Below are 27,798 nucleotides of genomic sequence, written 5' to 3'. Positions count from 1 at the left end.
TCTCACAGTCAATATTTGTGGGGGGCTGTCTGTCCTTTGGGAATTTTCTCTGAGACAAGATAGAAAAGGGAAAACTATCTCTAGGGGTAATTAGTCCTCCGGCTGTGTCGAGATGTCTAGGGAGCGCTAGGTACATTCCACGGCTACTTCTAGTTGCAGTGTTAAGTTCACGGTCTGCGGTCAGTACAGGTACCACCTTCTCCAGAGTACTTCTCATGCTGCTCTTAGGCCACCAGATCATAACAAGTAGGGTTTATTTTTCTGTGTAACCAGGTGTATTTTTCGGTATGGTCTTTATATTTGGGTATACTGTTCTTTTTTTTCAGGTTTGCTGTACAGATGGGTATACTGTTCATAATATTAGGATGTATTTACGGTGTAGTACTATTCCTTACAGTCGGCAGTGTTTTGTGGTGTGGTCAACGGTAGTCTTTTTAAGGTGTATTGTTCTTTATAACTAGCTGTGTTGTGTGATACAGTCGGTTATAGTTTTCTTTACAGTAGTTTGTATTCTGAACTACAGCAGCGCCTATTGTTCTATACATTTGGGTGTATTGTGAGGCACCATCCAGCGCACTATTCCTTACAGTAGACTGTATTGTTCTGCACATCCGGGTGAATTTTGCTGTATGATTTTTACATGTAAGTGAATTGTTCTTTATAGTCAGGTATAATCTACGGTGCCGTCAGATGTATTGTGCAGTAGTCGGGTGAACTGTTCTGTGTAATCAGGTGTATACTGTGGTACAGTCATGTATATTGCACTTACAGTAGGGTGTCGTGTACTGTATAATTGTATTTTGTGTTACACTCAGGTGTACTGTTATTTACAGGAGGGTGAGTTCTATATATTTGGGTGTATTTTGCGTTACAGTCGCAGTGCTGTTCTTTACTTTCTCTAAAGGTGCTATTGACATGACATTCTCACCAGATGTTGGTAACAACCCATCCAATCCACACAGGCAAAGAAATACCCATATAAAAATTACCGTATGTATAGTAATGAGGAATGGCACAGGGAAAAGTATTGAAAACATGAAGCAAGAGAGGTGCAAAAAGCCCTGGAAAGTCGTGACACCAGCTGAAATCTATCAGTAATTACAAAGTAATCCTGCCACTTAGTGACAAATAATTTCAGCTGGTTCACCTGATATGGCCTATAAAAGGAGTCCAATTTCCAAAGTGCTACACAAGTAACATCTCATCCTTGGTAAAACTAGTGAGCTGTCTCAAGACCATCGCAACCTTATTGTTGCAAAACATCCTGATGGCATTGGTTACAGAAGAATTTCTAAACTATTGAAGGTTACATTGAGCACTGCTGCGGCCATAACCCGGAAGTGGCAATAACAATTTGACCATAAACCAGCCACGACCAGGTGGTCACAGGAAGATTTCAGACATAGGAGTGAAAATAGTAATCAGAAGAGTTGTCCAAGAGCCAAGGACCACCTGTGGAGAAATTACAATAAGTAATGCACCCAACCTCCATGGCCTGTATGCACTCTAACCACACAAGACTCCATGGCCTGTATGCCCACTCACCAAACAAGACTCCATGGCCTGTATGCACTCTAACCACACAAGACTCCATGGCCTGTATGCCCACTCACAACACAAGACTCCATGGCCTGTATGCACTCTAACCACACAAGACTCCATGGCCTGTATGCACTCTAACCACACAAGACTCCATGGCCTGTATGCCCACTCACCACACAAGACTCCATGGCCTGTATGCACTCTAACCACACAAGACTCCATGGCCTGTATGCCCACTCACCACACAAGACTCCATGGCCTGTATGCCCACTCACCACACAAGACTCCATGGCCTGTATGCACTCTAACCACACAAGACTCCATGGCCTGTATGCCCACTCACCACACAAGACTCCATTCTTGAACAAAAAGCATGTTCAAGCTCATTTAAAGTTTGCTCAACAACATTTAGACAAGCCTGAGAAATAGTGGGAAAATACAGTCTGAAAATTGAGCTCTTTGGATGCCATAATACATACCATGTTTGGAGGCTAAAAGGCACTGCACATCACATCAGGTTACATTGAGCACTGCTGCGGCCATAACCCGGAAGTGGCAATAACAATTTGACCATAAACCAGCCACGACCAGGTGGTCACAGGAAGATTTCAGACATAGGAGTGAAAATAGTAATCAGAAGAGTTGTCCAAGAGCCAAGGACCACCTGTGGAGAAATTACAATAAGTAATGCACCCAACCTCCATGGCCTGTATGCACTCTAACCACACAAGACTCCATGGCCTGTATGCCCACTCACCACACAAGACTCCATGGCCTGTATGCACTCTAACCACACAAGACTCCATGGCCTGTATGCCCACTCACCACACAAAACTCCATGGCCTGTATGCACTCTAACCGCACAAGACTCCATGGACTGTATGCCCACTCACCACACAAGACTCCATGGCCTGTATGCACTCTAACCACACAAGACTCCATGGCCTGTATGCCCACTCACCACACAAGACTCCATTCCTGAACAAAAAGCATGTTCACGCTCATTTAAAGTTTGCTCAACAACATTTAGACAAGCCTGAGAAATAGTGGGAAAATACAGTCTGGTCAGACGAGACCAAAATTGAGCTCTTTGGATTCCATAATACATACCATGTTTGGAGGCTAAAAGGCACTGCACATCACCCCAAAAAACATCATACCTACAGTGAAGTTTCAAAGTGGGACCATCATGGTGTGGAGCTGTTTTTGAGCATACAGCACTGGCAGACTTCATATAATTGAGGGAAGGATGAATGGACAAATGTACTGAGACATGCCTGATAAACATATGCTGCCATCTACCAGGATGATGAAGATAAAACGAGGGTGGACATTTCAGCAAGACAATGATCTCAAACACACAGCCAAGGAAATTCTCAATTGGCTTCAGAGGAAAAACATAAATCTGCTAGAATGGCCGATCCGATCACCGGATCTGAATCCAAGAGAAAATGTATGGAAGGAACTAAAGGTCAGAGCTCATAGAAGGAGCCGATGGACCCTCAGGATGTGAAGAGAGTTTGTGTGGAAGAAGAATGGGCTAATATCACACCTGAGCAATGCCTGCGACTAGTTTCTCCATACAGGAGGCGTCTGGAAGTTTCATCATCCAATAAAGGCTTTTATATAAAGTATTAATTTCATGTCAGTAATGCATTCAGTACTGTTCCCGGTGTCATTTCTCATTATTACACATAATTTATGGACATCTATGGTGATTTCTGTCCTGTGTGAATTGGATGGGTTGTTACCGTAATCTGGGGAGAATTTCATGTCAATAGCACCTTTAGAAATAAATTTACTTAGAAAATTGGTGACATGTTCAGTACTTATTTCACCCTCTGTATGTGAATTGGACTGAATGACGTTTGATTTATCGGTTTATGACATTGGCAGCAGTGTCTTCCAATAAGAAATGAAGGCCGTTAATGAAGATTGTCTTGTCAAGCCAGTAGTAATTCTGGGATATTATATTGAATAGCGGGTGTACTTTGTAGTATACTTTTCTTTACCGTTGGTGTATTTTGTGGTATAGTCGAGTGTAATGTTCTTTACCATCAGGTGTATATTGCAGTACAATCAGGAGTACTGTCCTTTATATTAGGGTGTATTTTGTGGTAGTCAGGTATACTGTCCTATATACTATGGTGTAGTTTGTGGTAGTCAGGTGTACTGTCCTATATACTATGGTGTAGTTTGTGGTAGTCAGGTGTACTGTCCTATATACTATGGTGTAGTTTGTGGTAGTCAGGTGTACTGTCCTTTATACTAGGGTGTAGTTTGTGGTACAGTCAGGTGTACTGTCCTATATACTATGGTGTAGTTTGTGGTAGTCAGGTGTACTGTCCTTTATACTATGGTGTAGTTTGTGGTAGTCAGGTGTACTGTCCTATATACTATGGTGTAGTTTGTGGTAGTCAGGTGTACTGTCCTATATACTATGGTGTAGTTTGTGGTAGTCAGGTGTACTGTCCTTTATATTAGGGTGTATTTTGTGGTAGTCAGGTATACTGTCCTATATACTATGGTGTAGTTTGTGGTACAGTCAGGTGTACTGTCCTATATACTATGGTGTAGTTTGTGGTAGTCAGGTGTACTGTCCTATATACTATGGTGTAGTTTGTGGTAGTCAGGTGTACTGTCCTATATACTATGGTGTAGTTTGTGGTAGTCAGGTGTACTGTCCTATACACTAGGGTGTAGTTTGTGGTAGTCAGGTGTACTGTCCTATATACTATGGTGTAGTTTGTGGTACAGTCAGGTGTACTGTCCTCTATACTATGGTGTAGTTTGTGGTAGTCAGGTGTACTGTCCTCTATACTAGGGTGTAGTTTGTGGTAGTCAGGTGTACTGTCCTCTATACTAGGGTGTAGTTTGTGGTAGTCAGGTGTACTGTCCTATATACTATGGTGTAGTCTGTGGTAGTCAGGTGTACTGTCCTATATACTATGGTGTAGTTTGTGATACAGTCAGGTGTACTGTCCTATATACTATGGTGTAGTTTGTGGTAGTCAGGTGTACTGTCCTATATACTATGGTGTAGTTTGTGGTACAGTCAGGTGTACTGTCCTCTATACTATGGTGTAGTTTGTGGTAGTCAGGTGTACTGTCCTATATACTATGGTGTAGTCTGTGGTACAGTCAGGTGTACTGTCCTATATACTGTGGTGTAGTTTGTGGTAGTCAGGTGTACTGTCCTATATACTATGGTGTAGTTTGTGGTAGTCAGGTGTACTGTCCTATATACTATGGTGTAGTCTGTGGTAGTCAGGTGTACTGTCCTCTATACTATGGTGTATTGTGGTAGTCAGGTGTACTGTCCTATATACTATGGTGTAGTTTGTGGTAGTCAGGTGTACTGTCCTATATACTACGGTGTAGTTTGTGGTAGTCAGGTGTACTGTCCTATATACTATGGTGTAGTTTGTGGTACAGTCAGGTGTACTGTCCTATATACTATGGTGTAGTTTGTGGTAGTCAGGTGTACTGTCCTTTATACTAGGGTGTAGTTTGTGGTAGTCAGGTGTACTGTCCTATATACTATGGTGTAGTTTGTGGTAGTCAGGTGTACTGTCCTATACACTAGGGTGTAGTTTGTGGTAGTCAGGTGTACTGTCCTATATACTATGGTGTAGTCTGTGGTAGTCAGGTGTACTGTCCTCTATACTATGGTGTATTGTGGTAGTCAGGTGTACTGTCCTATATACTATGGTGTAGTTTGTGGTACAGTCAGGTGTACTGTCCTATATACTATGGTGTAGTTTGTGGTAGTCAGGTGTACTGTCCTATATACTACGGTGTAGTTTGTGGTAGTCAGGTGTACTGTCCTATATACTATGGTGTAGTTTGTGGTACAGTCAGGTGTACTGTCCTATATACTATGGTGTAGTTTGTGGTAGTCAGGAGTACTGTCCTATATACTATGGTGTAGTTTGTGGTAGTCAGGTGTACTGTCCTATATACTAGGGTGTAGTTTGTGGTACAGTCAGGTGTACTGTCCTATATACTATGGTGTAGTTTGTGGTAGTCAGGTGTACTGTCCTATATACTATGGTGTAGTTTGTGGTAGTCAGGTGTACTGTCCTATATACTATGGTGTAGTTTGTGGTAGTCAGGTGTACTGTCCTATATACTATGGTGTAGTTTGTGGTAGTCAGGTGTACTGTCCTATATACTATGGTGTATTGTGTGGTAGTCAGGTGTACTGTCCTATATACTATGGTGTAGTTTGTGGTACAGTCAGGTGTACTGTCCTATATACTATGGTGTAGTTTGTGGTAGTCAGGTGTACTGTCCTATATACTATGGTGTAGTTTGTGGTAGTCAGGTGTACTGTCCTATATACTATGGTGTAGTTTGTGGTAGTCAGGTGTACTGTCCTATATACTATGGTGTAGTTTGTGGTAGTCAGGTGTACTGTCCTATATACTATGGTGTAGTTTGTGGTAGTCAGGTGTACTGTCCTATATACTATGGTGTAGTTTGTGGTACAGTCAGGTGTACTGTCCTATATACTATGGTGTAGTTTGTGGTAGTCAGGTGTACTGTCCTATATACTATGGTGTAGTTTGTGGTAGTCAGGTGTACTGTCCTATATACTATGGTGTAGTCTGTGGTAGTCAGGTGTACTGTCCTATATACTATGGTGTAGTCTGTGGTAGTCAGGTGTACTGTCCTATATACTATGGTGTAGTTTGTGGTAGTCAGGTGTACTGTCCTATATATTATGGTGTATTGTGGTAGTCAGGTGTACTGTCCTATATACTATGGTGTAGTTTGTGGTAGTCAGGTGTACTGTCCTATATACTACGGTGTAGTTTGTGGTAGTCAGGTGTACTGTCCTATATACTACGGTGTAGTTTGTGGTACAGTCAGGTGTACTGTCCTATATACTATGGTGTAGTTTGTGGTAGTCAGGTGTACTGTCCTATATACTATGGTGTAGTCTGTGGTAGTCAGGTGTACTGTCCTATATACTATGGTGTAGTCTGTGGTAGTCAGGTGTACTGTCCTATATACTATGGTGTAGTCTGTGGTAGTCAGGTGTACTGTCCTATATACTATGGTGTAGTCTGTGGTAGTCAGGTGTACTGTCCTATATACTATGGTGTAGTCTGTGGTAGTCAGGTGTACTGTCCTCTATACTATGGTGTATTGTGGTAGTCAGGTGTACTGTCCTATATACTAGGGTGTAGTTTGTGGTAGTCAGGTGTACTGTCCTATATACTATGGTGTAGTTTGTGGTAGTCAGGTGTACTGTCCTATATACTATGGTGTAGTTTGTGGTAGTCAGGTGTACTGTCCTATATACTACGGTGTAGTTTGTGGTAGTCAGGTGTACTGTCCTATATACTATGGTGTAGTTTGTGGTAGTCAGGTGTACTGTCCTATATACTACGGTGTAGTTTGTGGTACAGTCAGGTGTACTGTCCTATATACTACGGTGTAGTTTGTGGTAGTCAGGTGTACTGTCCTATATACTATGGTGTAGTTTGTGGTACAGTCAGGTGTACTGTCCTATATACTATGGTGTAGTTTGTGGTAGTCAGGTGTACTGTCCTATATACTACGGTGTAGTTTGTGGTAGTCAGGTGTACTGTCCTTTATACTATGGTGTAGTTTGTGGTAGTCAGGTGTACTGTCCTTTATACTATGGTGTAGTTTGTGGTAGTCAGGTGTACTGTCCTATATACTAGGGTGTAGTTTGTGGTAGTCAGGTGTACTGTCCTTTATACTATGGTGTAGTTTGTGGTAGTCAGGTGTACTGTCCTTTATACTATGGTGTAGTTTGTGGTACAGTCAGGTGTACTGTCCTATATACTATGGTGTAGTTTGTGGTAGTCAGGTGTACTGTCCTATATACTATGGTGTAGTCTGTGGTAGTCAGGTGTACTGTCCTATATACTATGGTGTAGTCTGTGGTAGTCAGGTGTACTGTCCTCTATACTATGGTGTATTGTGGTAGTCAGGTGTACTGTCCTATATACTAGGGTGTAGTTTGTGGTAGTCAGGTGTACTGTCCTATATACTATGGTGTAGTTTGTGGTAGTCAGGTGTACTGTCCTATATACTATGGTGTAGTTTGTGGTAGTCAGGTGTACTGTCCTATATACTACGGTGTAGTTTGTGGTAGTCAGGTGTACTGTCCTATATACTATGGTGTAGTTTGTGGTAGTCAGGTGTACTGTCCTATATACTATGGTGTAGTTTGTGGTAGTCAGGTGTACTGTCCTATATACTATGGTGTAGTTTGTGGTAGTCAGGTGTACTGTCCTATATACTATGGTGTAGTTTGTGGTAGTCAGGTGTACTGTCCTATATACTATGGTGTAGTTTGTGGTAGTCAGGTGTACTGTCCTATATACTATGGTGTAGTTTGTGGTACAGTCAGGTGTACTGTCCTATATACTATGGTGTAGTTTGTGGTAGTCAGGTGTACTGTCCTATATACTATGGTGTAGTTTGTGGTAGTCAGGTGTACTGTCCTATATACTATGGTGTAGTTTGTGGTACAGTCAGGTGTACTGTCCTATATACTATGGTGTAGTTTGTGGTAGTCAGGTGTACTGTCCTATATACTATGGTGTAGTTTGTGGTACAGTCAGGTGTACTGTCCTATATACTATGGTGTAGTTTGTGGTACAGTCAGGTGTACTGTCCTTTATACTATGGTGTAGTTTGTGGTAGTCAGGTGTACTGTCCTATATACTATGGTGTAGTTTGTGGTACAGTCAGGTGTACTGTCCTATACACTAGGGTGTAGTTTGTGGTACAGTCAGGTGTACTGTCCTATATACTATGGTGTAGTTTGTGGTAGTCAGGTGTACTGTCCTATATACTATGGTGTAGTTTGTGGTAGTCAGGTGTACTGTCCTATATACTATGGTGTAGTTTGTGGTACAGTCAGGTGTACTGTCCTATATACTATGGTGTATTTTGTGGTAGTCAGGTGTACTGTCCTATATACTATGGTGTAGTTTGTGGTAGTCAGGTGTACTGTCCTATATACTATGGTGTAGTTTGTGGTACAGTCAGGTGTACTGTCCTATATACTATGGTGTAGTTTGTGGTACAGTCAGGTGTACTGTCCTATATACTATGGTGTAGTTTGTGGTAGTCAGGTGTACTGTCCTATATACTATGGTGTAGTTTGTGGTACAGTCAGGTGTACTGTCCTATATACTATGGTGTAGTTTGTGGTAGTCAGGTGTACTGTCCTATATACTAGGGTGTAGTTTGTGGTAGTCAGGTGTACTGTCCTATATACTATGGTGTAGTTTGTGGTAGTCAGGTGTACTGTCCTATATACTATGGTGTAGTTTGTGGTAGTCAGGTGTACTGTCCTATATACTATGGTGTATTTTGTGGTAGTCAGGTGTACTGTCCTATATACTATGGTGTAGTTTGTGGTAGTCAGGTGTACTGTCCTATATACTATGGTGTAGTTTGTGGTACAGTCAGGTGTACTGTCCTTTATACTATGGTGTAGTTTGTGGTAGTCAGGTGTACTGTCCTTTATACTATGGTGTAGTTTGTGGTACAGTCAGGTGTACTGTCCTTTATACTATGGTGTAGTTTGTGGTAGTCAGGTGTACTGTCCTATATACTATGGTGTAGTTTGTGGTAGTCAGGTGTACTGTCCTTTATACTAGGGTGTAGTTTGTGGTACAGTCAGGTGTACTGTCCTATATACTATGGTGTAGTTTGTGGTAGTCAGGTGTACTGTCCTTTATACTAGGGTGTAGTTTGTGGTACAGTCAGGTGTACTGTCCTTTATACTATGGTGTAGTTTGTGGTAGTCAGGTGTACTGTCCTTTATACTATGGTGTAGTTTGTGGTACAGTCAGGTGTACTGTCCTATATACTATGGTGTAGTTTGTGGTAGTCAGGTGTACTGTCCTTTATACTATGGTGTAGTTTGTGGTACAGTCAGGTGTACTGTCCTATATACTATGGTGTAGTTTGTGGTAGTCAGGTGTACTGTCCTATATACTATGGTGTATTTTGTGGTACAGTCAGGTGTACTGTCCTATATACTATGGTGTAGTTTGTGGTAGTCAGGTGTACTGTCCTATATACTATGGTGTATTTTGTGGTAGTCAGGTGTACTGTCCTATATACTATGGTGTAGTTTGTGGTACAGTCAGGTGTACTGTCCTATATACTATGGTGTAGTTTGTGGTAGTCAGGTGTACTGTCCTATATACTATGGTGTAGTTTGTGGTACAGTCAGGTGTACTGTCCTATATACTAGGGAGTAGTTTGTGGTAGTCAGGTGTACTGTCCTATATACTATGGTGTAGTTTGTGGTAGTCAGGTGTACTGTCCTATATACTATGGTGTAGTTTGTGGTACAGTCAGGTGTACTGTCCTATATACTACGGTGTAGTTTGTGGTACAGTCAGGTGTACTGTCCTATATACTATGGTGTAGTTTGTGGTAGTCAGGTGTACTGTCCTTTATACTATGGTGTAGTTTGTGGTACAGTCAGGTGTACTGTCCTATATACTATGGTGTAGTTTGTGGTACAGTCAGGTGTACTGTCCTATATACTATGGTGTATTGTGGTAGTCAGGTGTACTGTCCTATATACTATGGTGTAGTTTGTGGTAGTCAGGTGTACTGTCCTATATACTATGGTGTATTTTGTGGTAGTCAGGTGTACTGTCCTATATACTATGGTGTAGTTTGTGGTAGTCAGGTGTACTGTCCTTTATACTAGGGTGTAGTTTGTGGTACAGTCAGGTGTACTGTCCTTTATACTATGGTGTAGTTTGTGGTAGTCAGGTGTACTGTCCTTTATACTAGGGTGTAGTTTGTGGTACAGTCAGGTGTACTGTCCTTTATACTATGGTGTAGTTTGTGGTAGTCAGGTGTACTGTCCTATATACTATGGTGTATTGTGTGGTAGTCAGGTGTACTGTCCTTTATACTAGGGTGTAGTTTGTGGTACAGTCAGGTGTACTGTCCTATATACTATGGTGTAGTTTGTGGTAGTCAGGTGTACTGTCCTATACACTATGGTGTAGTTTGTGGTAGTCAGGTGTACTGTCCTATATACTACGGTGTAGTTTGTGGTACAGTCAGGTGTACTGTCCTATATACTATGGTGTAGTTTGTGGTAGTCAGGTGTACTGTCCTATATACTATGGTGTAGTTTGTGGTACAGTCAGGTGTATTGTCCTATATACTATGGTGTAGTTTGTGGTAGTCAGGTGTACTGTCCTATATACTATGGTGTAGTTTGTGGTACAGTCAGGTGTACTGTCCTATATACTACGGTGTATTTTGTGGTACAGTCAGGTGTACTGTCCTATATACTATGGTGTAGTTTGTGGTACAGTCAGGTGTACTGTCCTATATACTATGGTGTAGTTTGTGGTAGTCAGGTGTACTGTCCTATATACTATGGTGTAGTTTGTGGTAGTCAGGTGTACTGTCCTTTATACTAGGGTGTAGTTTGTGGTACAGTCAGGTGTACTGTCCTTTATACTATGGTGTAGTTTGTGGTACAGTCAGGTGTACTGTCCTATATACTATGGTGTAGTTTGTGGTAGTCAGGTGTACTGTCCTATATACTATGGTGTAGTTTGTGGTAGTCAGGTGTACTGTCCTATATACTATGGTGTAGTTTGTGGTACAGTCAGGTGTACTGTCCTATATACTATGGTGTAGTTTGTGGTAGTCAGGTGTACTGTCCTATATACTATGGTGTAGTTTGTGGTACAGTCAGGTGTACTGTCCTATATACTATGGTGTAGTTTGTGGTAGTCAGGTGTACTGTCCTATATACTATGGTGTAGTTTGTGGTACAGTCAGGTGTACTGTCCTATATACTAGGGTGTAGTTTGTGGTAGTCAGGTGTACTGTCCTATATACTATGGTGTAGTTTGTGGTACAGTCAGGTGTACTGTCCTATATACTATGGTGTAGTTTGTGGTAGTCAGGTGTACTGTCCTATATACTATGGTGTAGTTTGTGGTAGTCAGGTGTACTGTCCTATATACTATGGTGTAGTTTGTGGTACAGTCAGGTGTACTGTCCTATATACTATGGTGTAGTTTGTGGTACAGTCAGGTGTACTGTCCTTTATACTATGGTGTAGTTTGTGGTAGTCAGGTGTACTGTCCTATATACTATGGTGTATTTTGTGGTACAGTCAGGTGTACTGTCCTATATACTATGGTGTAGTTTGTGGTAGTCAGGTGTACTGTCCTATATACTATGGTGTAGTTTGTGGTACAGTCAGGTGTACTGTCCTTTATACTATGGTGTAGTTTGTGGTAGTCAGGTGTACTGTCCTATATACTATGGTGTATTTTGTGGTACAGTCAGGTGTACTGTCCTATATACTATGGTGTAGTTTGTGGTACAGTCAGGTGTACTGTCCTTTATACTATGGTGTAGTTTGTGGTAGTCAGGTGTACTGTCCTATATACTATGGTGTATTTTGTGGTACAGTCAGGTGTACTGTCCTATATACTATGGTGTAGTTTGTGGTAGTCAGGTGTACTGTCCTTTATACTATGGTGTATTTTGTGGTACAGTCAGGTGTACTGTCCTATATACTATGGTGTGGTTTGTGGTAGTCAGGTGTACTGTCCTATACACTATGGTGTAGTTTGTGGTAGTCAGGTGTACTGTCCTATATACTATGGTGTATTTTGTGGTACAGTCAGGTGTACTGTCCTATATACTATGGTGTGGTTTGTGGTAGTCAGGTGTACTGTCCTATACACTATGGTGTAGTTTGTGGTAGTCAGGTGTACTGTCCTATATACTACGGTGTAGTTTGTGGTAGTCAGGTGTACTGTCCTATACACTATGGTGTAGTTTGTGGTAGTCAGGTGTACTGTCCTATACACTATGGTGTAGTTTGTGGTAGTCAGGTGTACTGTCCTTTATACTAGGGTGTAGTTTGTGGTACAGTCAGGTGTACTGTCCTTTATACTATGGTGTAGTTTGTGGTAGTCAGGTGTACTGTCCTATATACTATGGTGTAGTTTGTGGTACAGTCAGGTGTACTGTCCTATATACTATGGTGTAGTTTGTGGTAGTCAGGTGTACTGTCCTATATACTATGGTGTAGTTTGTGGTACAGTCAGGTGTACTGTCCTATATACTATGGTGTAGTTTGTGGTAGTCAGGTGTACTGTCCTATATACTATGGTGTAGTTTGTGGTAGTCAGGTGTACTGTCCTTTATACTATGGTGTAGTTTGTGGTACAGTCAGGTGTACTGTCCTATATACTATGGTGTAGTTTGTGGTACAGTCAGGTGTACTGTCCTATATACTATGGTGTAGTTTGTGGTAGTCAGGTGTACTGTCCTATATACTATGGTGTAGTTTGTGGTACAGTCAGGTGTACTGTCCTTTATACTATGGTGTAGTTTGTGGTACAGTCAGGTGTACTGTCCTATATACTATGGTGTAGTTTGTGGTAGTCAGGTGTACTGTCCTATATACTATGGTGTAGTTTGTGGTAGTCAGGTGTACTGTCCTATATACTAGGGTGTAGTTTGTGGTAGTCAGGTGTACTGTCCTATATACTATGGTGTATTTTGTGGTACAGTCAGGTGTACTGTCCTATATACTATGGTGTGGTTTGTGGTAGTCAGGTGTACTGTCCTATACACTATGGTGTAGTTTGTGGTAGTCAGGTGTACTGTCCTATATACTATGGTGTAGTTTGTGGTACAGTCAGGTGTACTGTCCTATACACTAGGGTGTAGTTTGTGGTACAGTCAGGTGTACTGTCCTATATACTATGGTGTATTTTGTGGTAGTCAGGTGTACTGTCCTATATACTATGGTGTAGTTTGTGGTAGTCAGGTGTACTGTCCTATATACTATGGTGTAGTTTGTGGTAGTCAGGTGTACTGTCCTATACACTATGGTGTAGTTTGTGGTAGTCAGGTGTACTGTCCTATATACTATGGTGTAGTTTGTGGTACAGTCAGGTGTACTGTCCTATACACTAGGGTGTAGTTTGTGGTACAGTCAGGTGTACTGTCCTATATACTATGGTGTATTTTGTGGTAGTCAGGTGTACTGTCCTATATACTATGGTGTAGTTTGTGGTAGTCAGGTGTACTGTCCTATATACTATGGTGTAGTTTGTGGTACAGTCAGGTGTACTGTCCTATATACTATGGTGTAGTTTGTGGTAGTCAGGTGTACTGTCCTATATACTATGGTGTAGTTTGTGGTACAGTCAGGTGTACTGTCCTATATACTATGGTGTAGTTTGTGGTACAGTCAGGTGTACTGTCCTATATACTATGGTGTATTTTGTGGTACAGTCAGGTGTACTGTCCTATATACTATGGTATAGTTTGTGGTAGTCAGGTGTACTGTCCTATATACTATGGTGTATTTTGTGGTACAGTCAGGTGTACTGTCCTATACACTAGGGTGTAGTTTGTGGTACAGTCAGGTGTACTGTCCTATATACTATGGTGTATTTTGTGGTAGTCAGGTGTACTGTCCTATATACTATGGTGTAGTTTGTGGTAGTCAGGTGTACTGTCCTATATACTATGGTGTAGTTTGTGGTAGTCAGGTGTACTGTCCTATATACTATGGTGTAGTTTGTGGTACAGTCAGGTGTACTGTCCTATATACTAGGGTGTAGTTTGTGGTAGTCAGGTGTACTGTCCTATATACTAGGGTGTAGTTTGTGGTACAGTCAGGTGTACTGTCCTATATACTATGGTGTATTTTGTGGTAGTCAGGTGTACTGTCCTATATACTAGGGTGTAGTTTGTGGTAGTCAGGTGTACTGTCCTATATACTATGGTGTAGTTTGTGGTAGTCAGGTGTACTGTCCTTTATACTAAGGTGTAGTTTGTGGTACAGTCAGGTGTACTGTCCTATATACTATGGTGTAGTTTGTGGTACAGTCAGGTGTACTGTCCTATATACTATGGTGTAGTTTGTGGTACAGTCAGGTGTACTGTCCTATATACTATGGTGTAGTTTGTGGTAGTCAGGTGTACTGTCCTATATACTATGGTGTAGTTTGTGGTACAGTCAGGTGTACTGTCCTATATACTATGGTGTAGTTTGTGGTAGTCAGGTGTACTGTCCTATATACTATGGTGTAGTTTGTGGTACAGTCAGGTGTACTGTCCTATATACTATGGTGTAGTTTGTGGTAGTCAGGTGTACTGTCCTATATACTATGGTGTAGTTTGTGGTACAGTCAGGTGTACTGTCCTTTATACTAGGGTGTAGTTTGTGGTAGTCAGGTGTACTGTCCTATATACTATGGTGTAGTTTGTGGTAGTCAGGTGTACTGTCCTATATACTATGGTGTAGTTTGTGGTAGTCAGGTGTACTGTCCTATATACTAGGGTGTAGTTTGTGGTAGTCAGGTGTACTGTCCTATATACTATGGTGTAGTTTGTGGTACAGTCAGGTGTACTGTCCTATATACTATGGTGTAGTTTGTGGTAGTCAGGTGTACTGTCCTATATACTATGGTGTAGTTTGTGGTACAGTCAGGTGTACTGTCCTATATACTATGGTGTAGTTTGTGGTAGTCAGGTGTACTGTCCTATATACTATGGTGTAGTTTGTGGTACAGTCAGGTGTACTGTCCTTTATACTAGGGTGTAGTTTGTGGTAGTCAGGTGTACTGTCCTATATACTATGGTGTAGTTTGTGGTAGTCAGGTGTACTGTCCTATATACTATGGTGTAGTTTGTGGTAGTCAGGTGTACTGTCCTATATACTATGGTGTAGTTTGTGGTAGTCAGGTGTACTGTCCTATATACTATGGTGTATTTTGTGGTACAGTCAGGTGTACTGTCCTATATACTATGGTGTAGTTTGTGGTAGTCAGGTGTACTGTCCTATATACTATGGTGTAGTTTGTGGTAGTCAGGTGTACTGTCCTTTATACTAGGGAGTATTTTGTGGTACAGTCAGGTGTACTGTCCTATATACTATGGTGTAGTTTGTGGTAGTCAGGTGTACTGTCCTATATACTATGGTGTAGTTTGTGGTAGTCAGGTGTACTGTCCTATATACTATGGTGTAGTTTGTGGTAGTCAGGTGTACTGTCCTATACACTATGGTGTAGTTTGTGGTAGTCAGGTGTACTGTCCTATATACTATGGTGTAGTTTGTGGTAGTCAGGTGTACTGTCCTATATACTATGGTGTAGTTTGTGGTAGTCAGGTGTACTGTCCTATATACTATGGTGTAGTTTGTGGTAGTCAGGTGTACTGTCCTATATACTATGGTGTAGTTTGTGGTACAGTCAGGTGTACTGTCCTATATACTATGGTGTAGTTTGTGGTAGTCAGGTGTACTGTCCTATATACTATGGTGTATTTTGTGGTAGTCAGGTGTACTGTCCTATATACTATGGTGTAGTTTGTGGTAGTCAGGTGTACTGTCCTTTATACTAGGGAGTATTTTGTGGTACAGTCAGGTGTACTGTCCTATATACTATGGTGTAGTTTGTGGTAGTCAGGTGTACTGTCCTATATACTATGGTGTAGTTTGTGGTAGTCAGGTGTACTGTCCTATATACTATGGTGTAGTTTGTGGTAGTCAGGTGTACTGTCCTATATACTATGGTGTAGTTTGTGGTACAGTCAGGTGTACTGTCCTTTATACTAGGGAGTATTTTGTGGTACAGTCAGGTGTACTGTCCTATACACTAGGGTGTAGTTTGTGGTAGTCAGGTGTACTGTCCTATATACTATGGTGTAGTTTGTGGTAGTCAGGTGTACTGTCCTATATACTATGGTGTAGTTTGTGGTACAGTCAGGTGTACTGTCCTTTATACTAGGGAGTATTTTGTGGTACAGTCAGGTGTACTGTCCTATACACTAGGGTGTAGTTTGTGGTAGTCAGGTGTACTGTCCTATATACTAGGGTGTAGTTTGTGGTACAGTCAGGTGTACTGTCCTTTATACTATGGTGTATTTTGTGGTACAGTCAGGTGTACTGTCCTATATACTATGGTGTAGTTTGTGGTACAGTCAGGTGTACTGTCCTATATACTATGGTGTAGTTTGTGGTAGTCAGGTGTACTGTCCTTTATACTATGGTGTAGTTTGTGGTAGTCAAGTGTACTGTCCTTTATACTATGGTGTAGTTTGTGGTAGTCAGGTGTACTGTCCTATATACTATGGTGTAGTTTGTGGTAGTCAGGTGTACTGTCCTATATACTATGGTGTAGTTTGTGGTAGTCAGGTGTACTGTCCTATATACTATGGTGTAGTTTGTGGTACAGTCAGGTGTACTGTCCTTTATACTATGGTGTAGTTTGTGGTACAGTCAGGTGTACTGTCCTTTATACTAGGGTGTAGTTTGTGGTAGTCAGGTGTACTGTCCTATATACTATGGTGTAGTTTGTGGTAGTCAGGTGTACTGTCCTATATACTATGGTGTAGTTTGTGGTACAGTCAGGTGTACTGTCCTATATACTATGGTGTAGTTTGTGGTAGTCAGGTGTACTGTCCTATATACTATGGTGTAGTTTGTGGTAGTCAGGTGTACTGTCCTATATACTATGGTGTAGTTTGTGGTAGTCAGGTGTACTGTCCTATATACTACGGTGTAGTTTGTGGTACAGTCAGGTGTACTGTCCTTTATACTAGGGTGTAGTTTGTGGTAGTCAGGTGTACTGTCCTATACACTAGGGTGTAGTTTGTGGTAGTCAGGTGTACTGTCCTATATACTATGGTGTAGTTTGTGGTAGTCAGGTGTACTGTCCTTTATACTATGGTGTAGTTTGTGGTAGTCAGGTGTACTGTCCTATATACTATGGTGTAGTTTGTGGTACAGTCAGGTGTACTGTCCTATATACTATGGTGTAGTTTGTGGTACAGTCAGGTGTACTGTCCTATATACTAGGGTGTAGTTTGTGGTAGTCAGGTGTACTGTCCTATATACTATGGTGTAGTTTGTGGTAGTCAGGTGTACTGTCCTATATACTATGGTGTAGTTTGTGGTAGTCAGGTGTACTGTCCTATATACTATGGTGTAGTTTGTGGTAGTCAGGTGTACTGTCCTATATACTAGGGTGTAGTTTGTGGTACAGTCAGGTGTACTGTCCTATATACTATGGTGTAGTTTGTGGTACAGTCAGGTGTACTGTCCTTTATACTATGGTGTAGTTTGTGGTAGTCAGGTGTACTGTCCTTTATACTAGGGTGTAGTTTGTGGTAGTCAGGTGTACTGTCCTATATACTATGGTGTATTGTGTGGTAGTCAGGTGTACTGTCCTATATACTATGGTGTAGTTTGTGGTAGTCAGGTGTACTGTCCTATATACTATGGTGTAGTTTGTGGTACAGTCAGGTGTACTGTCCTATATACTATGGTGTAGTTTGTGGTAGTCAGGTGTACTGTCCTATATACTATGGTGTAGTTTGTGGTAGTCAGGTGTACTGTCCTTTATACTATGGTGTAGTTTGTGGTACAGTCAGGTGTACTGTCCTATATACTATGGTGTAGTTTGTGGTACAGTCAGGTGTACTGTCCTATATACTATGGTGTAGTTTGTGGTACAGTCAGGTGTACTGTCCTATACACTAGGGTGTAGTTTGTGGTAGTCAGGTGTACTGTCCTATATACTATGGTGTAGTTTGTGGTACAGTCAGGTGTACTGTCCTTTATACTATGGTGTAGTTTGTGGTACAGTCAGGTGTACTGTCCTATATACTACGGTGTAGTTTGTGGTAGTCAGGTGTACTGTCCTATATACTATGGTGTAGTTTGTGGTAGTCAGGTGTACTGTCCTATATACTATGGTGTAGTTTGTGGTACAGTCAGGTGTACTGTCCTATATACTACGGTGTAGTTTGTGGTAGTCAGGTGTACTGTCCTATATACTATGGTGTAGTTTGTGGTAGTCAGGTGTACTGTCCTATATACTAGGGTGTAGTTTGTGGTACAGTCAGGTGTACTGTCCTATATACTATGGTGTAGTTTGTGGTAGTCAGGTGTACTGTCCTATATACTATGGTGTAGTTTGTGGTACAGTCAGGTGTACTGTCCTATATACTATGGTGTAGTTTGTGGTACAGTCAGGTGTACTGTCCTTTATACTATGGTGTAGTTTGTGGTACAGTCAGGTGTACTGTCCTTTATACTAGGGTGTAGTTTGTGGTAGTCAGGTGTACTGTCCTATATACTATGGTGTATTGTGTGGTAGTCAGGTGTACTGTCCTATACACTAGGGTGTAGTTTGTGGTACAGTCAGGTGTACTGTCCTATATACTATGGTGTAGTTTGTGGTAGTCAGGTGTACTGTCCTATATACTATGGTGTAGTTTGTGGTACAGTCAGGTGTACTGTCCTATATACTATGGTGTAGTTTGTGGTACAGTCAGGTGTACTGTCCTATATACTATGGTGTAGTTTGTGGTAGTCAGGTGTACTGTCCTTTATACTATGGTGTAGTTTGTGGTAGTCAAGTGTACTGTCCTTTATACTATGGTGTAGTTTGTGGTAGTCAGGTGTACTGTCCTATATACTATGGTGTAGTTTGTGGTACAGTCAGGTGTACTGTCCTTTATACTAGGGTGTAGTTTGTGGTAGTCAGGTGTACTGTCCTTTATACTATGGTGTAGTTTGTGGTACAGTCAGGTGTACTGTCCTTTATACTAGGGTGTAGTTTGTGGTAGTCAGGTGTACTGTCCTATATACTATGGTGTAGTTTGTGGTAGTCAGGTGTACTGTCCTTTATACTATGGTGTAGTTTGTGGTACAGTCAGGTGTACTGTCCTATACACTAGGGTGTAGTTTGTGGTAGTCAGGTGTACTGTCCTTTATACTAGGGTGTAGTTTGTGGTACAGTCAGGTGTACTGTCCTATATACTATGGTGTAGTTTGTGGTACAGTCAGGTGTACTGTCCTATATACTATGGTGTAGTTTGTGGTAGTCAGGTGTACTGTCCTATATACTATGGTGTAGTTTGTGGTACAGTCAGGTGTACTGTCCTATATACTATGGTGTAGTTTGTGGTAGTCAGGTGTACTGTCCTATATACTATGGTGTAGTTTGTGGTAGTCAGGTGTACTGTCCTTTATACTAGGGTGTAGTTTGTGGTACAGTCAGGTGTACTGTCCTATATACTATGGTGTAGTTTGTGGTACAGTCAGGTGTACTGTCCTATATACTATGGTGTAGTTTGTGGTAGTCAGGTGTACTGTCCTATATACTATGGTGTAGTTTGTGGTACAGTCAGGTGTACTGTCCTATATACTATGGTGTAGTTTGTGGTAGTCAGGTGTACTGTCCTATATACTATGGTGTAGTTTGTGGTAGTCAGGTGTACTGTCCTATATACTATGGTGTAGTTTGTGGTAGTCAGGTGTACTGTCCTATATACTATGGTGTAGTTTGTGGTACAGTCAGGTGTACTGTCCTATATACTATGGTGTAGTTTGTGGTAGTCAGGTGTACTGTCCTATATACTATGGTGTAGTTTGTGGTACAGTCAGGTGTACTGTCCTATATACTATGGTGTAGTTTGTGGTAGTCAGGTGTACTGTCCTATATACTATGGTGTAGTTTGTGGTAGTCAGGTGTACTGTCCTATATACTATTGTGTAGTTTGTGGTAGTCAGGTGTACTGTCCTATATACTACGGTGTAGTTTGTGGTACAGTCAGGTGTACTGTCCTATACACTATGGTGTAGTTTGTGGTAGTCAGGTGTACTGTCCTATATACTATGGTGTAGTTTGTGGTAGTCAGGTGTACTGTCCTATATACTACGGTGTAGTTTGTGGTAGTCAGGTGTACTGTCCTATATACTAGGGTGTAGTTTGTGGTAGTCAGGTGTACTGTCCTATATACTATGGTGTAGTTTGTGGTAGTCAGGTGTACTGTCCTATATACTATGGTGTAGTTTGTGGTAGTCAGGTGTACTGTCCTATATACTACGGTGTAGTTTGTGGTAGTCAGGTGTACTGTCCTATACACTAGGGTGTAGTTTGTGGTAGTCAGGTGTACTGTCCTATATACTAGGGAGTAGTTTGTGGTAGTCAGGTGTACTGTCCTATATACTATGGTGTAGTTTGTGGTAGTCAGGTGTACTGTCCTATATACTATGGTGTAGTTTGTGGTACAGTCAGGTGTACTGTCCTATATACTACGGTGTAGTTTGTGGTACAGTCAGGTGTACTGTCCTATATACTACGGTGTAGTTTGTGGTACAGTCAGGTGTACTGTCCTATATACTATGGTGTAGTTTGTGGTAGTCAGGTGTACTGTCCTATATACTATGGTGTAGTTTGTGGTAGTCAGGTGTACTGTCCTATATACTATGGTGTAGTTTGTGGTACAGTCAGGTGTACTGTCCTATATACTATGGTGTAGTTTGTGGTAGTCAGGTGTACTGTCCTATATACTATGGTGTAGTTTGTGGTAGTCAGGTGTACTGTCCTATATACTAGGGTGTAGTTTGTGGTAGTCAGGTGTACTGTCCTATATACTAGGGTGTAGTTTGTGGTAGTCAGGTGTACTGTCCTATATACTACGGTGTAGTTTGTGGTACAGTCAGGTGTACTGTCCTATATACTAGGGAGTAGTTTGTGGTAGTCAGGTGTACTGTCCTATATACTATGGTGTAGTTTGTGGTAGTCAGGTGTACTGTCCTATATACTATGGTGTAGTTTGTGGTACAGTCAGGTGTACTGTCCTATATACTACGGTGTAGTTTGTGGTACAGTCAGGTGTACTGTCCTATATACTATGGTGTAGTTTGTGGTAGTCAGGTGTACTGTCCTTTATACTAGGGTGTAGTTTGTGGTAGTCAGGTGTACTGTCCTATATACTAGGGAGTAGTTTGTGGTAGTCAGGTGTACTGTCCTATATACTATGGTGTAGTTTGTGGTAGTCAGGTGTACTGTCCTATATACTATGGTGTAGTTTGTGGTAGTCAGGTGTACTGTCCTATATACTATGGTGTAGTTTGTGGTAGTCAGGTGTACTGTCCTTTATACTAGGGTGTAGTTTGTGGTAGTCAGGTGTACTGTCCTATATACTAGGGAGTAGTTTGTGGTAGTCAGGTGTACTGTCCTATATACTATGGTGTAGTTTGTGGTAGTCAGGTGTACTGTCCTATATACTATGGTGTAGTTTGTGGTAGTCAGGTGTACTGTCCTATATACTATGGTGTAGTTTGTGGTAGTCAGGTGTACTGTCCTATATACTATGGTGTAGTTTGTGGTAGTCAGGTGTACTGTCCTATATACTATGGTGTAGTTTGTGGTACAGTCAGGTGTACTGTCCTATATACTACGGTGTAGTTTGTGGTACAGTCAGGTGTACTGTCCTATATACTACGGTGTAGTTTGTGGTACAGTCAGGTGTACTGTCCTATATACTATGGTGTAGTTTGTGGTAGTCAGGTGTACTGTCCTATATACTATGGTGTAGTTTGTGGTAGTCAGGTGTACTGTCCTATATACTATGGTGTAGTTTGTGGTACAGTCAGGTGTACTGTCCTATATACTATGGTGTAGTTTGTGGTAGTCAGGTGTACTGTCCTATATACTATGGTGTAGTTTGTGGTAGTCAGGTGTACTGTCCTATATACTAGGGTGTAGTTTGTGGTAGTCAGGTGTACTGTCCTTTATACTATGGTGTAGTTTGTGGTAGTCAGGTGTACTGTCCTATATACTAGGGTGTAGTTTGTGGTAGTCAGGTGTACTGTCCTATATACTACGGTGTAGTTTGTGGTACAGTCAGGTGTACTGTCCTATATACTATGGTGTAGTTTGTGGTAGTCAGGTGTACTGTCCTATATACTATGGTGTAGTCTGTGGTAGTCAGGTGTACTGTCCTATATACTATGGTGTAGTTTGTGGTACAGTCAGGTGTACTGTCCTATATACTATGGTGTAGTTTGTGGTAGTCAGGTGTACTGTCCTATACACTATGGTGTAGTTTGTGGTACAGTCAGGTGTACTGTCCTATATACTATGGTGTAGTTTGTGGTAGTCAGGTGTACTGTCCTATATACTATGGTGTAGTTTGTGGTAGTCAGGTGTACTGTCCTATATACTACGGTGTAGTTTGTGGTACAGTCAGGTGTACTGTCCTATATACTAGGGAGTAGTTTGTGGTAGTCAGGTGTACTGTCCTATATACTATGGTGTAGTTTGTGGTAGTCAGGTGTACTGTCCTATATACTATGGTGTAGTTTGTGGTACAGTCAGGTGTACTGTCCTATATACTACGGTGTAGTTTGTGGTACAGTCAGGTGTACTGTCCTATATACTACGGTGTAGTTTGTGGTACAGTCAGGTGTACTGTCCTATATACTATGGTGTAGTTTGTGGTAGTCAGGTGTACTGTCCTATATACTATGGTGTAGTTTGTGGTAGTCAGGTGTACTGTCCTATATACTATGGTGTAGTTTGTGGTAGTCAGGTGTACTGTCCTATATACTAGGGTGTAGTTTGTGGTAGTCAGGTGTACTGTCCTATATACTATGGTGTAGTTTGTGGTACAGTCAGGTGTACTGTCCTATATACTATGGTGTAGTTTGTGGTAGTCAGGTGTACTGTCCTATATACTATGGTGTAGTTTGTGGTAGTCAGGTGTACTGTCCTATATACTACGGTGTAGTTTGTGGTACAGTCAGGTGTACTGTCCTATATACTATGGTGTAGTTTGTGGTACAGTCAGGTGTACTGTCCTATATACTATGGTGTAGTTTGTGGTAGTCAGGTGTACTGTCCTATATACTATGGTGTAGTTTGTGGTAGTCAGGTGTACTGTCCTATATACTATGGTGTAGTTTGTGGTACAGTCAGGTGTACTGTCCTATATACTAGGGTGTAGTTTGTGGTACAGTCAGGTGTACTGTCCTATATACTATGGTGTAGTTTGTGGTAGTCAGGTGTACTGTCCTATATACTATGGTGTAGTTTGTGGTAGTCAGGTGTACTGTCCTATATACTATGGTGTAGTTTGTGGTAGTCAGGTGTACTGTCCTATATACTATGGTGTAGTTTGTGGTACAGTCAGGTGTACTGTCCTATACACTATGGTGTAGTTTGTGGTAGTCAGGTGTACTGTCCTATATACTATGGTGTAGTTTGTGGTAGTCAGGTGTACTGTCCTATACACTAGGGTGTAGTTTGTGGTAGTCAGGTGTACTGTCCTATATACTATGGTGTAGTTTGTGGTAGTCAGGTGTACTGTCCTATACACTATGGTGTAGTTTGTGGTAGTCAGGTGTACTGTCCTATACACTATGGTGTAGTTTGTGGTAGTCAGGTGTACTGTCCTATATACTATGGTGTATTGTGTGGTACAGTCAGGTGTACTGTCCTATATACTATGGTGTAGTTTGTGGTAGTCAGGTGTACTGTCCTATATACTATGGTGTAGTTTGTGGTAGTCAGGTGTACTGTCCTATATACTAGGGTGTAGTTTGTGGTAGTCAGGTGTACTGTCCTATATACTATGGTGTAGTTTGTGGTAGTCAGGTGTACTGTCCTATATACTAGGGTGTAGTTTGTGGTAGTCAGGTGTACTGTCCTTTATACTATGGTGTAGTTTGTGGTACAGTCAGGTGTACTGTCCTATATACTATGGTGTAGTTTGTGGTAGTCAGGTGTACTGTCCTATATACTATGGTGTAGTTTGTGGTACAGTCAGGTGTACTGTCCTATATACTATGGTGTAGTTTGTGGTAGTCAGGTGTACTGTCCTATATACTATGGTGTAGTTTGTGGTAGTCAGGTGTACTGTCCTATATACTACGGTGTAGTTTGTGGTACAGTCAGGTGTACTGTCCTATATACTATGGTGTAGTTTGTGGTACAGTCAGGTGTACTGTCCTATATACTATGGTGTAGTTTGTGGTAGTCAGGTGTACTGTCCTATATACTATGGTGTAGTTTGTGGTACAGTCAGGTGTACTGTCCTATATACTATGGTGTAGTTTGTGGTAGTCAGGTGTACTGTCCTATATACTATGGTGTAGTTTGTGGTAGTCAGGTGTACTGTCCTATATACTATGGTGTAGTTTGTGGTAGTCAGGTGTACTGTCCTATATACTATGGTGTAGTTTGTGGTACAGTCAGGTGTACTGTCCTATACACTATGGTGTAGTTTGTGGTAGTCAGGTGTACTGTCCTATATACTATGGTGTAGTTTGTGGTAGTCAGGTGTACTGTCCTATACACTAGGGTGTAGTTTGTGGTAGTCAGGTGTACTGTCCTATATACTATGGTGTAGTTTGTGGTAGTCAGGTGTACTGTCCTATACACTATGGTGTAGTTTGTGGTAGTCAGGTGTACTGTCCTATATACTATGGTGTAGTTTGTGGTACAGTCAGGTGTACTGTCCTATATACTATGGTGTATTTTGTGGTAGTCAGGTGTACTGTCCTATATACTATGGTGTAGTTTGTGGTAGTCAGGTGTACTGTCCTTTATACTATGGTGTAGTTTGTGGTAGTCAGGTGTACTGTCCTATATACTAGGGTGTAGTTTGTGGTAGTCAGGTGTACTGTCCTATATACTAGGGTGTAGTTTGTGGTAGTCAGGTGTACTGTCCTATATACTACGGTGTAGTTTGTGGTAGTCAGGTGTACTGTCCTATATACTATGGTGTAGTTTGTGGTAGTCAGGTGTACTGTCCTATATGCTATGGTGTAGTTTGTGGTAGTCAGGTGTACTGTCCTATATACTATGGTGTAGTTTGTGGTAGTCAGGTGTACTGTCCTATATACTATGGTGTAGTTTGTGGTAGTCAGGTGTACTGTCCTATATACTATGGTGTAGTTTGTGGTAGTCAGGTGTACTGTCCTATATACTATGGTGTAGTTTGTGGTAGTCAGGTGTACTGTCCTATATACTATGGTGTAGTTTGTGGTACAGTCAGGTGTACTGTCCTATATACTATGGTGTAGTTTGTGGTACAGTCAGCTGTACTGTCCTCTATACTATGGTGTAGTTTGTGGTAGTCAGGTGTACTGTCCTATATACTATGGTGTAGTTTGTGGTAGTCAGGTGTACTGTCCTATATACTATGGTGTAGTTTGTGGTAGTCAGGTGTACTGTCCTATATACTATGGTGTAGTTTGTGGTACAGTCAGGTGTACTGTCCTATATACTATGGTGTAGTTTGTGGTACAGTCAGGTGTACTGTCCTATATACTATGGTGTAGTTTGTGGTAGTCAGGTGTACTGTCCTATATACTATGGTGTAGTTTGTGGTAGTCAGGTGTACTGTCCTATATACTAGGGTGTAGTTTGTGGTAGTCAGGTGTACTGTCCTATATACTATGGTGTAGTTTGTGGTACAGTCAGGTGTACTGTCCTATATACTATGGTGTAGTTTGTGGTAATCAGGTGTACTGTCCTATACACTATGGTGTAGTTTGTGGTAGTCAGGTGTACTGTCCTATATACTATGGTGTATTGTGTGGTACAGTCAGGTGTACTGTCCTATATACTATGGTGTAGTTTGTGGTAGTCAGGTGTACTGTCCTATATACTATGGTGTAGTTTGTGGTAGTCAGGTGTACTGTCCTATATACTATGGTGTAGTTTGTGGTAGTCAGGTGTACTGTCCTATACACTATGGTGTAGTTTGTGGTAGTCAGGTGTACTGTCCTATATACTATGGTGTAGTTTGTGGTAGTCAGGTGTACTGTCCTATATACTATGGTGTAGTTTGTGGTACAGTCAGGTGTACTGTCCTATATACTATGGTGTAGTTTGTGGTAGTCAGGTGTACTGTCCTATATACTATGGTGTAGTTTGTGGTAGTCAGGTGTACTGTCCTATATACTAGGGTGTAGTTTGTGGTAGTCAGGTGTACTGTCCTTTATACTATGGTGTAGTTTGTGGTAGTCAGGTGTACTGTCCTATATACTAGGGTGTAGTTTGTGGTACAGTCAGGTGTACTGTCCTATATACTATGGTGTAGTTTGTGGTAATCAGGTGTACTGTCCTATACACTAGGGTGTAGTTTGTGGTAGTCAGGTGTACTGTCCTATATACTATGGTGTAGTTTGTGGTAATCAGGTGTACTGTCCTATACACTAGGGTGTAGTTTGTGGTAGTCAGGTGTACTGTCCTATATACTATGGTGTAGTTTGTGGTAATCAGGTGTACTGTCCTATACACTAGGGTGTAGTTTGTGGTAGTCAGGTGTACTGTCCTATATACTAGGGTGTAGTTTGTGGTAGTCAGGTGTACTGTCCTATACACTAGGGTGTAGTTTGTGGTAATCAGGTGTACTGTCCTATATACTATGGTGTAGTTTGTGGTAGTCAGGTGTACTGTCCTATATACTATGGTGTAGTTTGTGGTAGTCAGGTGTACTGTCCTATATACTAGGGTGTAGTTTGTGGTAGTCAGGTGTACTGTCCTATATACTATGGTGTAGTTTGTGGTACAGTCAGGTGTACTGTCCTATATACTATGGTGTAGTTTGTGGTAGTCAGGTGTACTGTCCTATATACTAGGGTGTAGTTTGTGGTAATCAGGTGTACTGTCCTATACACTAGGGTGTAGTTTGTGGTACAGTCAGGTGTACTGTCCTATACACTATGGTGTAGTTTGTGGTAATCAGGTGTACTGTTCCTTTATATTAGGGTGTATTTTGCAGTGTGCTGTGCCAGGGTGGTTTGGGATCCTGGGTGACACTGCACAACTCTCGGTTTCAGAACATCAGAATGGTGGAAGCTCCTCAGGTCTTCGATGGTCACGCACAGGGCAGATGTCCAGACCGTGTGACCTGTGTCTGAGCACTGGTGCTTCCTGCTGTGGCCTCCATTACGTGGAATGTCTGGGATTCACCCCTTTCCCATTTGGCTGCCATCTTGTCATCATAGAACATCCTCTCGGCTGTCAGCAGTAATAGCTTGACGGGCAGCCAGGCTCACCCTGTGGCCCTGCCTGGGGCCAATGTGTCACTGTCATCTGCAGATGTGTCCACAGGACACGGAAACATCTGCTGAGCACAAGCCACTGACCGGTCACAAGAACTCCCAGCTGCCGAGAGGCTAAAGTGGCGCAGATATAGCTGGCTGTGACGGGAGTGCGCCTGCAGGGGGCATCGCTGGACATTGTACATCCGTAGAGTGACAATGATTCTATTCAATGACAGCACGCAGAGATCTAGAATTTCAGAGGAATTAAAGGCAGAAGTGAACTGTCACAGGGAAACAAGTTACAGTATACTGCCATGCCACATCTGTATTATGAAGACTGTGGCTTCACTCTGGGGACGTGGGGGCCCCTGCGCTCTGGGGACGTG

The 27,798-nt window shown here is 41.7% G+C and overlaps 1 protein-coding gene across 1 annotated transcript in view; it reads left to right on the top strand.

The window, feature by feature from the left end:
• DLK2 (delta like non-canonical Notch ligand 2) overlaps positions 1–27,798 on the top strand; it is a 62,479-nt gene that overhangs the window by 24,761 nt on the left and 9,920 nt on the right. The gene's annotated exons all lie outside the window — the stretch shown is intronic.

Source organism: Ranitomeya variabilis, chromosome 2, assembly GCF_051348905.1.
Source record: "Ranitomeya variabilis isolate aRanVar5 chromosome 2, aRanVar5.hap1, whole genome shotgun sequence".
Taxonomy (NCBI): domain Eukaryota; kingdom Metazoa; phylum Chordata; class Amphibia; order Anura; family Dendrobatidae; genus Ranitomeya; species Ranitomeya variabilis.
The sequence above is the reverse complement of the archived record's forward strand: the minus strand, read 5'-3'. Positions and strand labels throughout refer to the sequence as shown.